Source organism: Ovis canadensis, chromosome 2, assembly GCF_042477335.2.
Source record: "Ovis canadensis isolate MfBH-ARS-UI-01 breed Bighorn chromosome 2, ARS-UI_OviCan_v2, whole genome shotgun sequence".
In the NCBI taxonomy this organism is placed as follows: Eukaryota; Metazoa; Chordata; class Mammalia; order Artiodactyla; family Bovidae; genus Ovis; species Ovis canadensis.
Genome location: NC_091246.1, coordinates 172,840,750 through 172,853,832, shown reverse-complemented (window position 1 = coordinate 172,853,832; position 13,083 = coordinate 172,840,750).

The following is a 13,083-nucleotide window of genomic DNA, read 5'->3' as shown; positions in this document are numbered from 1 at the left end:
CCGCGGCTTGTCACCTTTTCCACCGCTGCCGCTCGGCTCTCTGGGTGGACCGCTGGCGCACCCCGTGAGGCAGACTGTGACTGTCCAGCACCCCCAGAAGTCTTAACAAAGGAGCCTGCTTGCAGTTAGGTAAGTAAAGTCTCTCCGGGTCTGCAATTGCCCCTTTCCAGTCCTTACGGCTCTGGCTGCCTGTCCCCGGCGGGGAATGGTCTGCAGCCGGCTTTTTCTGCTCCGTCCTTTGTTCTGTTTTTGGTCCTGGCGGTGTCTTATGTTCGAGCTTTTCGCGTGGTAGCTATCCCACAGTCTGGTTTGCTAGCCCAAGTTAGTTCGTTTTGGTTGCGCGTGGGGCGTTCCTGCCCGATTCTTGCAAAGCTCTGCAGCCCGCGCCTCCCGCGCGTCCCTGCCCTGCCCCCACTTCCCAATGGCGGATGCAGGCATCTATGCTGCTTTTCCGCTGGGGGAGTTACTGGTGGGCTTGTAATCTGTTGGTTTTAATTATTTATCTATTTTTCCTTCCTGTTATGTTGCCCTCTGTGTTTCCAAGGCTCGCCACAGACTCGGCAGGGAGAGTGTTTCCTGGTGTTTGGACACCTCTCTTCTTAAAATTCCCTTCCCGGGACAGGCTTCCCTTCCCGGGACGGAGCTCCCTCCCCACCTCCTTTGTCTCCTTTTCCATCTTTTATATTTTTTCCTACCTGTTTTTGAAGACAATGGTCTGCTTTTCTGGTTGCCTGATGTCCTCTGCCAGCCTACAGAAGTTGTTTTGTGGATTTTGCTTGGCGTTGAAATGTTCTTTTGAGGAATTTGTGAGGGAGAACGTGATCTTCCAGTCCTATTCCTCCGCCATCTTTCCCTCCCCCTCAAACCCAGACTTTACTTTTTAAATCTGTAGTTAATTACTTTGGACTTTTACTCTCACTAAGGAAAGGAAATAATATTTTGGGTTCTAATTTTTTTCTTAGAAATTAATTTAAATCATGCATATCTTTATGTGGTTGACACTTTTGTTGCAAAACCTCTGATAAATTTGAATGTACATGGTAAGTGGGAATATTTTGAGGTGTGAATTAGAAAAAAGAACACAATTTCAGTCTAGGAGTTAACTATACTAATGCCATTTTATGACATAATTTAGAACTTTCTGGTGATGATAAGTCAATTGAACACTACCATCGTTATCCAGTTGCTAAGTCAAGTCTGACTCTTTGCAACCCCATGAATTCCAGCACACCAGGCTTCCTTGTCCGTCACTATCTCCCCAAGTTTGTTCAAGCTCATATCCATTGACTCAGTGATGCCATCCAACCATATCATCTACTGTCACCCTCTTCTCCTCTTGCCCTCAATCTTTCCCAGCATCAAGGTCCCAACAAGTATGCTCTTCCAATTGGGTGGCCAAAGCATTGGAACTTCAGCTTCAGCATCAGTACTTCCAAAGAATAATCATGGTTGATTTCCTTTAGGATTGACTGGTTTGATCTCCTTGCTGTCCAAGGGAGTCTCAAGAGTCTTCTCCAGCATGACAGTTCAAAAGCATCAATTCTTCAGTGTTCAGCCTTCCTTATAGTTCAACTCTCACATCCATACATGACTACTAGTAAAACCATAGCTTTAACTAGATGGACCTTTGTCGGCAAAGTGATGTGTCTGCTTTTTAATACAATGTCTAGGTTTTTCACAGCTTTTTTTTTTAATCAGATTTTTTAAATTTTTTAAATAAATATATTCATTTTAATTGGATGTGAATTACATTACAATATTGTGGTAGTTTTGCCATACATTGCCATGAATCAGCCATGGGTGTACATGTCATAGCTTTTCTTCTGAGGAACAAGCTTAGTTAGTGGCTGCAGCCACTGTCAGCAGTGATTTTGAAGATCAAGAAAATAAAATATGTCACTGTTTCCACTTTTCCCCATCTACCTATCATGAAGTGATGGAACGGAATACATGATCTTAGTTTTTGAATGTTGAGTTTTAAGCTAGATTTTTGACTGTCCTCTTTCGCCTTCATCAAGAGGTTCTTTGGTTCCTCTTCACTTGCTCCCATTAAAGTGGTAACATTTGCCTATCTGAGGCTGTTGATTTTTCTCCCAGCAATCTTGATGCCAGCTTGTGAGTCATACAGCCTGGCATTTTGCATGATGTACTCTTCATATAAGTTAAATAAGCCCAAGGTGATAATATACAGCCTTGACATACTCCTTTCCTAATTTTGAAATGGAGAAGGCAATGATACCCCACTCCAGTACTCTTGCCTGGAAAATCCCATGAATGGAGAAGCCTGATGGGCTGCAATCCATGGGGTCGCTAAGAGTTGGACATGACTGAGCGACTTCACTTTCATGAATTGGAGAAGGAAATGGCAACCCATTCCAGTATTCTTGCTTGGAGAATCCCAGGGACAAAGGATCCTAGTGGGCTGCCATCTATGGGGTCGCACAGAGTCAGACACAACTGAAGCGACTTAGCGGCAGCAGCAGCATACCCAGAAAAACACTCCCCCCAAAAGGGTATCTTGGAGAAATCTGAAGAACTGCTGATTTCTTTTGCTATGAGACCAGTCATGTTCTTGATTGACTAAAAACCTAATGGTCTCTAATAAGAGACAGGAAACTACAAAGTATTGGCTAGGGATACAGAGCAGGGAGCAGGCCACTTATTAATCATTCCTCTTGCACATACACCAGATGGCAGAATTTTACTCTACTGCCTAAGCAGAAAAAATAATGGCAGAAACATTTCCACGTGCACTATGGCCTCATTCACCACTCACTCCTCCCCCAGGCCTATGTGAGAAATGACTGTGGCAAAAGAATCTTTTATATCCCAGTTTATTCCCATACTTGCTTTTTTGAGAAGAGGTTGCATTTTGACCATTCCTTTAGGGCAGGATATGTTTGTCTAAAGTCAAAGTGTTAGTTGCTCACTCATGTCTGACCCTTTGTTACCCTATGAACTGCAGCCCATCAGGCTGTGCTGTCCATGGAATTCTCCAGGCAAGAATACTGGAGTGGCTAGGCATTCCTTTCTCCAGGGGATCTTCCCAACCCAGGGAACCTGGGATTGAACCTGCATCTCCTGCATTGCAAACAGATTATTTACCATCTCAGCCACCAGAAGAGCCAGTTGGGCCAATAACTGGGTAAATGAATCTGCTGAATTTAGGGGAGTTACCCACTTTTCTTGTTGATTCAAAATCATGCTCTTCAATCAATTTTAGTAGCAGTAAATATAAATATAAGCTTGGTCTCCAAATGCTTGATCCATATATACATTTCAATTGGCTGTGAATGCAGGAGGAGTTGTTTCTATCCAGAACAAAATCTGGCAGTTTGGGTACCGTACATCAATGAACTGGGCTTAATGGCTTTCTTGTATCTCAAAAGTCCCATTGTTTCCATGTCAGCCCTGCGTTTGTTCTTTAATTCTGTCAAGATCACTTTTCAGTGACAGACTGTAGTCAGTGTAAAACTTGATGCCTTCTGCACAGAAATACTAAAACTATTCATGAATAGTAATGGGGGGGGAAATAAAAATAAAAGTTTAATACAGAGGAATCTTTAAGCAATATTTTAAAATATTAGCAATAGAAGTAACTGATTTTTCAAAATCTGAAATATAAAAAGTAGATTTATTTCCAAGAAGTAATATTTTTCTTTATTCATCTTACCCCAAAATAACTAGCATTAGAGGATATTTTGGGATAATTGAAGTCTCTGATTTAAATTTAAAAATAATATTTTACAAATTTCATCAAGTTTCTTTCAAAAAGACAATGATCACATCTAATATTCTGTTAGAATTTTTTTTGAAACTACAAATAAAGTAAATCACAGCATTTGCAAACATTAAATGACTAAGTGGAATTTTTTTCCTGTTGAATACATGTACAATCATTTAAAACTAATGACTTTTAGTCTTATTTATAATTATCATCCTTTTGCTTCTTCACATTTTGCTTTCTCATCAAGAGACAGAGTACTTTTTAACATACTATGCTATTTGAATAATCCAGTACATCAGTTAAGATGATTCTGGTTACCAGGAAAAGAATAACTCTATGAAGAGGAGCTTAAAAAAATAAGCTTGTGTAACATGAGCTTATGTAACATGAGCTCATGTAACAAAAAATATGAAGGCTATGTGAGTCCCCCAATAGAGTGCTCAACAATATCAGCAAAGTTTCAGATCCCTTTCATGTCTCTGCTCAGCTTTTTGCAGTAATTAGCAGTTATCCTCTTAAACTAACTCCCCTTTTGATCCAAAGGTAGCTTTTCACATGCACATGGAAGACTAGACCCAGATCCAGAAATGCCTTTCCTCCCAGGCATTATTTTCAAAAATAAGAAAATATTTTCTAAAAGTTGTCAGTAAGATAATCCATGCCGTGATAAAGAATCTGCATGCCAATGCTGGAGATTCAGGAGACTTGGGTTCAGTCTCTGGGTTAGGACGATCCTCTGGAGGAAGAAATGGCTACCCACTTCAATATTCTTGCCTGGGAAATCCCATGGACAGAGGAGCCTGGCGGGCTGGAGTTCATGGGGTCGAAAAGAGTCAGACAAGACTGAGCATGCAAATGCATGCACAGAAGTAGTCAGTAGAACTCTTCTCATTGCTATTAGACAGAACTGGATCCCATGTACTTTTCTAAGCCAATAAAGAAACAGATGAATCATTGTGGAGTGATATTTGATTATTTTAAAACCACCTTGGGTAACTGTCAGTTAGAACAGAAAATTATTAATTAGAATGGACAGTAGTCATAAACCACTATGCATGAATATTTAGATTTCTACTATCTATTTGCATAGCACTAGGAATTACTATTATTGGCTTAGACTAAAGGCTTTTAAATTGTATTCTCTTTAGTACCCTTTGAGGAACTAGTTCAAAATGGAAGCTCTCAGGCTCCACTTCTGATGAACTGAATTAGGAAACACTGAGGATGGGACCCAGCAATATATATATTAGCAAGTCCCCTTGGTAAATCCAATTCATGTTACAGTTTGAAAATAATAAATTTAGCTCAATGATCATCCCTAGTCTGAAACATTAATTCAACATATATAACTGAATTAAATATTTATTATAGGCAAGTATTATAAAGCTAGAAGTAAATGTTCCCCCCAAAAAAGGAAGAAACAGGGACCAAATAATGGATAGGAAACCATCAGTGTCTCTGCCATATCTACACGCTCCTTTTTATCTTAAGAAAATATGCTCTTTCTCCCCTTGCTCTCCCTCTCTTTCCTCACTTAACATAATATGATCTACACTGTATCATGCATACACAATTGTGAAAGAGTTATAGAAGAGTGGTCAGATAATTTAAAATATATAATTGATTTTACATTATGGTTTATTTATATTATATTTGCTTTTTAAAGTGTTTCCTTTATGGCTCAGAAGTTAAAGAATCTGCCTATAATGAAGGAGACCCAGGTTAGATCCTTGGATTGGGACCATCCCCTGGGGAAGGAAATGGCAAACCATTCCAGTGCTCTTGCCTGGAAAATCCTATGGACAGAGGAGCCTGGCTGGCTACAGTCCATGGAGATGCAAAGAGTCAGAAACAACTGATTGACTAACATTTTGCTTTTTAAAAAGCTTGTAGTGAAAACGAACATTATCATGGTTCTTTTTCTTGTGATTATTATAAACTGTGTGGTGTTTAGTCATTCAGTTGTGTCTGACTCTTCCCAACCCAGGGATTGAACTTGGGTCTCCTACAGTGTGGGTGGATTCTTTACCATCTGAGCCACAGGGAAGCCCAAGAATATTGGAGTGGGTAACCTATCCCTTCTTCAGGGTATCTTCCCAACCCACGAATCAAACTGGTGTATCCTGCATTGCTTGTGGATTCTTTACAAGCTGAACTACCAAGGAAGTCCTAGAATATGCTAAAGATAATTTCAAATAGAAGTAAATAAATTATCTAATTATACAAAGAATTATTGAGCACCTATTACTCTATATGCCTGGCTCCATGGTGTATATTAACTATTTTACATCTCTACTTAAACCAGTTTAAAATATGTTTTCAATGTGTATTAGTAGGAGGGCAGTCTTATGGTGAGGGAGTCTTTTGGGTCCAAAATTATTTGACTCTTATCATCATCGATTTCGTTAAGGGGTAAAATAACATTAACAGTCTTGGTATAGCATGATTCAATGGTGAACATGTATACAGACAACAAATAATATTTTACTAATCTATCATCCCTCCTGTGGTTTCTGTCATCTTTTATGAACTCTGTGGAGGGAATCACCTCTGATAATGCTTTTTAGGCAGATAATATCATTTTTAGAAGTTCAGATTTGCATTTCATTGACACTTTCCTTATAGAGATAGGAGGATTGTAGATTTAAAGAAAATAACTACAATCCTCCTATCTCTATAAGGAAAGTGTCAATGAAGTGCCAATCTGAACTGAAAATGATATTATCTGCCTAAGCTAAAAAAAAAAAAAACAAACTTTAAAGTTTTCAGGGCATCAAATAGAAGAACCAGCTTTTTATAAAATATATATCTTGATATGTCACACAATATATGTTTTCAACAGAAAAAAAAAGTTGCAAAAACCCTCAAACAATAGTGCTTCTTGTGTACATAAACATACATATTAAATTAAGGCTTATTTTAATTCTATTGAAATATTTAAACTAGTTTTTTTTTCAAATTGCTTCTTATTTTCTAACCCTTCTGACAAACTTTATACAAAAAGTGAGACATTTATAGGCTGATGAATCATTATCAATTCATGAGGTATGAATATGCAGTGAAATTTTCAAATAGAAGATATTAATAACTTGAAATTTTGCAAGGATCTAATATGTTTATTTCACCCAGCTGATAAAAGTGCTCTGAACATTTTGGATTCATTATATGTTATATAAATTTACTAGAATAAAACCAACATTTCTGTATATTTAGTTAAAATATCATAGTTACTTACACATTTTCCCCTCATATAGTCTTATTCCCACTTTTCAATTTTAAGAATTACTTCTGAGTCAATTTTATCTTTTTCTCTTAAATTTGTTTAATATAAAAATATAAGAGTCTTTCCGAATTTTCAGCTAGCACATGTGACTACTATATCATTATTCTGCTTGAAAAATCGTTAAAAAAACTCAGACAGCTGTTAACAGTTGACTCTGTACTCTCTAACCAAATTTTAGAGACTACACTTGAGTGAAAACCTTGCTCTTAAATGTAGACGCTAAATACATAAATGTTGCTCACCAGATAGAGCAACTCTACTAAATGTGAGAAGATGGATGTATTGTTATTTTATATAGTGCTAAAAAGGGGGTGGGGAAATTGAGATTAATGTTGCAAACATATTAATTGGAAGACACGTTCTGAATTTGGAGATATTACAATGTGTAACTAAGTTGGTATTACTCTGAAAAAATAAACTATCATGGATGTTTTCCTTCCTCTTGGCATTACTTCCAGAAGTGAAAGTTTACACAAATTAAGAGTTCACTGCTACTAGAAAGTGTATCTTTTGAAAATGTTTTATTAGAAAAAAATACCAAACTCTACAATTCAGAGTTCTGAGTTTAATTCATTACTTTGGCTAAAACCAATACTAACTACTAAACTATTTTGTTAAAAGGAGTTATCTCAATGTTCAGATCTGAAAATATCAGAATATGTTGGGAGCACATTAGGCATTACTGACAAAATGAAGGCACGGCTTCAATTCCCTCTCCTCATCCTGCAGGCACGGTCCCAGGATGAAGGAATTAGGTTTTGTGATTCTGACTTGTTCTTTCCTTTCTTTGGTTGAGTTGGCTGGAAAGAATGTTAAGGTGCTTATTGTTCTTGAGAGAAGCATGAGAAAGCACAAAGCCATCTGCAGTTGTGCACAAAAAATAATCTATAAGGTAACCATTGACATTTGTTCAAGGATCTTTACAAAAAATGTTCCAGGATGAGCACATAGGCCTCAGCTTGAGGCAATGGGAAGGATTGTTATCTGAGATCTGTTTGTGAGGGGAATGTTTATGGCAAAAGAGGTTTGCTGAGCTTAGGGTTTAGGAATAATTAAGAACAGCTAGAAGCCTTTTTAGGAGATAGTAATCTTAAGAAGGAAATGGTAACCCACTCCAGTATCCTTGCCTGGAGAATTCAATGGACAGAGGAGCCTAGTAGGGTCTAGTCCATGGGGTCCCAAAGAGTTGGACATAACCACAATCTTAAGATGCTAGGGGCAAATAGGATTTAGAAAGATAAGAAATAAACTGAGGAATGTAGCATGAGTTACAATGTAATCACAAGTTAAGTATAGAACACATAAGAAGAATTAGATAATAGATAGTAAAGCAGATTCTGAGAAAATCTCTGAAGCAGGAACTCTGTAGGGCAACAGTGATTTCTGGAGACAATAAATCTGGGTGGGGGAGACTAAAAATGTTAAACCTCTGATCTAATGCTTTTGTCAAAGTATAAAAGAAAACCGGAAGCTTGAAATAAACATGTAGTCCTGTACCTCAAGTCAGAGGCTACATTATTATTCGCCAACACTGCTCACCCCTTCAGGCTGATTCCCGGGCTGCTGGAGCTGGACTCCGGCAAGAATAGTTTATCAACAATTGAAATCTGAGATTTTTACTTACTTACTTAACTTGGACATAGCTACCAATGGTTCAAGTACCTATTTTACAGAATTATAGTGTGTTAGTGAGTGTGTGGCAACCAATACTCTTGCCTGGAGAATCCCATGGATGGAAGAGCCTGGTAGGCTGCAGTCTATGGGGTCACCAAGAGTCAGACACGACTGAGCGATTTCACTTTCACTTTTCACTTTCATGCATTGGAGAGGGAAACGGCAACCCATTCCAGCGTTCTTGCCTGGAGAATCCCAGGGATGGGGAAGCCTCATGGGCTACTGTCTATGGGGTCGCACAGAGTCAGACAAGACTGAAGTGACTTAGCAGCGAGTGTGTGTGTACATTTCTTAAGAAGCATTTATCATTAACTCCTTTCCTCCCAAAACAATCACAGTGCTATGCACATAACTGTCATTCATAACATTTTGTTGAATCAATAATTACTTAGTTAAATGGAATCTACAGAAACATGTATACTTTGGTCAAACAAATTAGACTAAAGTTCCTCTTTAGACTTTTTTTTTCTTTTTTTATTTATTATGGAAATAATGAACCAAGGGCTTTTGTCACTGAGTCCAAACTCACTCTGCATACCACACAACAGGCCAATGATTCAGAGAGACCAGGTATTGAGGCAAGGAAGAGACTTTGATTGGGGAGCCAGCTGACTGAGAAAATGTCAGGCTAGCGCTTCAAATAACCATCTTTTGGGGGTTTGGAATCCAGGTTCTTTTATAGATCAGAGAGAAAGAAGCAATGAGGAAGTAAAGTCAAAAGGCATAATAGAAAGGCGGATGCAGTGAGGAAGTCAAGTGAAAGAGTCTTCAGTCTTGCAAAACATCTCCAAGGCAATGTCCACTCTTCAGAAGGAGTGTGTTAATCACTTCTATTCACAGGTGCACAGGAACAAACTATCTCTTCAGGAGCTGAACAAAAGCACTTTAGTTTACTGTCAAGCAGAAGGGGCAAGGTGCTCCAGGCAAGCCGGTGAGTATGATAATAATAATAAACGCAAGTCAAAGAAAGCTTCCAAAATGGAGTCAAAATTGTTTTCCTCCCTGTGATGCTTTCTTTTATTTCTATATGAGAAGGGACATCTGTGATCCTTTCCTCTAGGAAGAGTGAGATCCTTGCTTAGGACCTCATTTTTGAAAGATAACTTAGAATTTCTGTTCTTGAATTTTCTAATTTTTTTTTTAAATTTACATGGTATATCAGTTAAGTTCAGTTAAGTTCATTTCAGTCACTCAGTTGTATCCAACTATTTGTGACCCCATGGACTGTAGCACGCCAGGCCTTCCTGTTCATCACCAACTCCCAGAGTTTACTCAAATACATCCATTGAATTGGTGATGCCATCCAACCATCTCATTCTCTATCCTCCCCTCCTCCTCCCGCCTTCAATCTTTCCCAGCATCAGGGTCTTTTCCAGTGAGTCAGTTCTTCACATCAAGTGGCCAACATCTTGGAGTTTCAGCGTCAGCATCAGTTCTTCAAATAAATATTCAGGAATGATTTCCATTAGGATGGACTGGCTGAATCTCCTTACAGTCCAAGGGACTATCAGGAGTGTTCTCCAACACCACAGTTCAAAAGCATCAATTCTTTGGTGTTCAGTTTTCTTTATAATCCAACTCTCACATGCATACAAGACTGCTGGAAAAACCATGGCAAATAGATGGGGAAACAGTGGAAACAAGACAGATTTTATTTTCAGGCTGTGACAGTGCAGGAACAGCCGAGAGGAGCTACCCCAGGTCCAGGGACAGGGACGGCGGCTGGGAGGACCTACCCCACGTCCAAGGAGTGGTGGCTGCGTGGGTGCAGGAGGGCCTAGAGGAGCTATTCCACGTTCAAGGTCAGGAGGGGTGGTGGTGAGGAGATAGCCCTCATCCAAAGTAAGGAGCAGCAGCTGCACTTTGCTAGAGCAGCCGTGAAGAGATTCCCCATTTCATAGGTAAGAGAAACCACGTAAGATAGTAGGTGTTGCAAGAGGGCATCAGAGGGCAGACACACTGAAACCATAATCACAGAAAACTAGTCAATCTAATCACACTAGGACCACAGCCTTGTCTAACTCAATGAAACTAAGCCATGCCTGTGGGGCCACCCAAAACAGGCGAGTCATGGTGGAGAGGTCTGACAGAATGTGGTTCACTGGAGAAAGGAATGGCAAACCACTTCAGTATTCTTACCGTGAAACCCCATGAACAGTATGAAAACGCAAAATGATAGGATACTAAAAGAGGAACTCCCTAGGTCATTAGGTGCCCGATATGCTACTGGAAGTCTAATAGAGTTTTGCCAAGAAAATACACTGGTCATAGCAAACACCCACTTTCAACAACACAAGAGAAGACTCTACACATGGACATCAGAAGATGGTCAACACCAAAATCAGATTGGTTATATTCTTTTCAGCCAAAGATGGAGAAGCTCTATACAGTCAACAAAAATAAGACCAGGAGCTGACTGTGGCTCAGATCATGAACTCCTTATTGCCAAATTCAGACTTAAAGTGAAGAAAGTAGGGAAAACAACTAGACCATTCAGGTATGACCTAAATCAAATCCCTTATGATTATACAGTGGAAGAGAGAAATAGATTTAAGGGCCTAGATCTGATAGATAGAGTGCCTGATGAACTATGGAATGAGGTTTGTGACATTGTACAGGGGAAAGGCATCAAGACCATTCCCATGGAAAAGAAATGCAAAAAAGCAAAATGGCTGTCTGAGGAGGCCTTACAAATAGCTGTGAAAAGAAGATAAGTGAAAAGCAAAGGAGAAAAGGAAAAATTATAAGCATCTGAATGCAGAGTTCCAAAGAATAGCAAGAAGAGATAAGAAAGTCTTCCTCAGTGATCAATGCAAACAAATAAAGGAAAACAACAGAATGAGAAAGACTAGAGATCACTTCAAGAAAATTAGAGATACCAAGGGAACATTTCATGCAAAGATGGGCTCGATAAAGTACAGAAATGATATGGACATAACAGAAGCAGAAGATATTTAGAAAAGGTGGCAAGAATACACAGAAGAACTCTACAAAAAAGATCTTCACGACCAAGATAATCACAATGTTGTGATCACTCACCTAGAGCCAGACATCCTGGAATGTGAAGTCAAGTGGGCCTTAGAAAGCATCACTAAGAACAAAGCTAGTGGAGGTGATGGAATTCCAATAGAGCTATCTCAAAACCTGAAAGATGATGCTGTGAAAGTCCTGCACTCAATATGCCAGCAGACTTGGAAAACTCAGCAGTGGCCACAGGACTGGAAGAGGTCAGTTTTCATTCCAATCCCAAAGAAAGGCAATGCCAAAGAATGCTCAAACTACCACACAATTGCACTCATCTCACATGATAGTAAAGTAATGCACAAAATTCTTCAAGCTAGGCTTCAGCAATACGTGAACTGTGAACTTCCTAATGTCCAAGCTGGTTTTAGAAAAGGCAGAGGAAAAAGAGATCAAATTGCAAACATCTGCTAGATCATGGAAAAAGCAAGAGAGTTCCATAAAAACATCTATTTCTGCTTTATTGACTATGCCAAGGCCTTTGACTGTGTGGATCACAATAAACTGTGGACAATTCTGAAAGAGATAGGAATACCAGACCACCTGACCTGTCTCTTGAGAAACCTATATGCAGGTCAGGAAGGGACAGTTAGAACTGGACATGGAACAACAGACTAGTTCCAAATAGGAAAAAGTGTACATCAAGGCTGTAAATTGCCACTTGCTTATTTAACTTATATGCAGAGTACATCATGAGAAATGCTGGACTGGAAGAAACACAAGCTGGAATCAAGACTGCTGGGAGAAATATCAATAACCTCAGATATACAGATGACACCACCCTTATGGCAGAAAGTGAAGAGGAACTAAAAAGCCTCTTGATGAAAGTGAAAGAGAAGACTGAAAAAGTTGGCTTAAAGCTCAACATTCAGAAAATGAAGATCATATCCGGTCCCATCACTTTATGGGAAATAGATGGGGAAACAGTGGAAATAGTGTCAGACTTTATTTTTGGGGGCTCCAAAATCACTGCAGATGGTGACTGCAGCCATGAAATTAAAAGACGCTTACTCCTTGGAAGAAAAGTGATGACCAACCTAGATAGCATATTCAAAAGCAGGGACATTACTTTGCTGACTAAGGTCCATCTAGTCAAGGCCATGGTTTTTCCTGTGGTCATGTATGGATGTGAGAGTTGGACTGTGAAGAAGGCTGAGCGCCGAAGAAATGATGCGTTTGAACTGTGGTGTTGGAGAAGACTCTTGAGAGTCCCTTGGACTGCAAGGAGATCCAACCAGTCCATTCTGAAGGAGATCAGTCCTGGGATTTCTTTGGAGGGAATGATGCTGAAGCTGAAACTCCAGTACTTTGGCCACCTCATGCGAAGAGTTGACTCATTGGAAAAGACTCTGATGCTGGGAGGGATTGGGGGCAATAG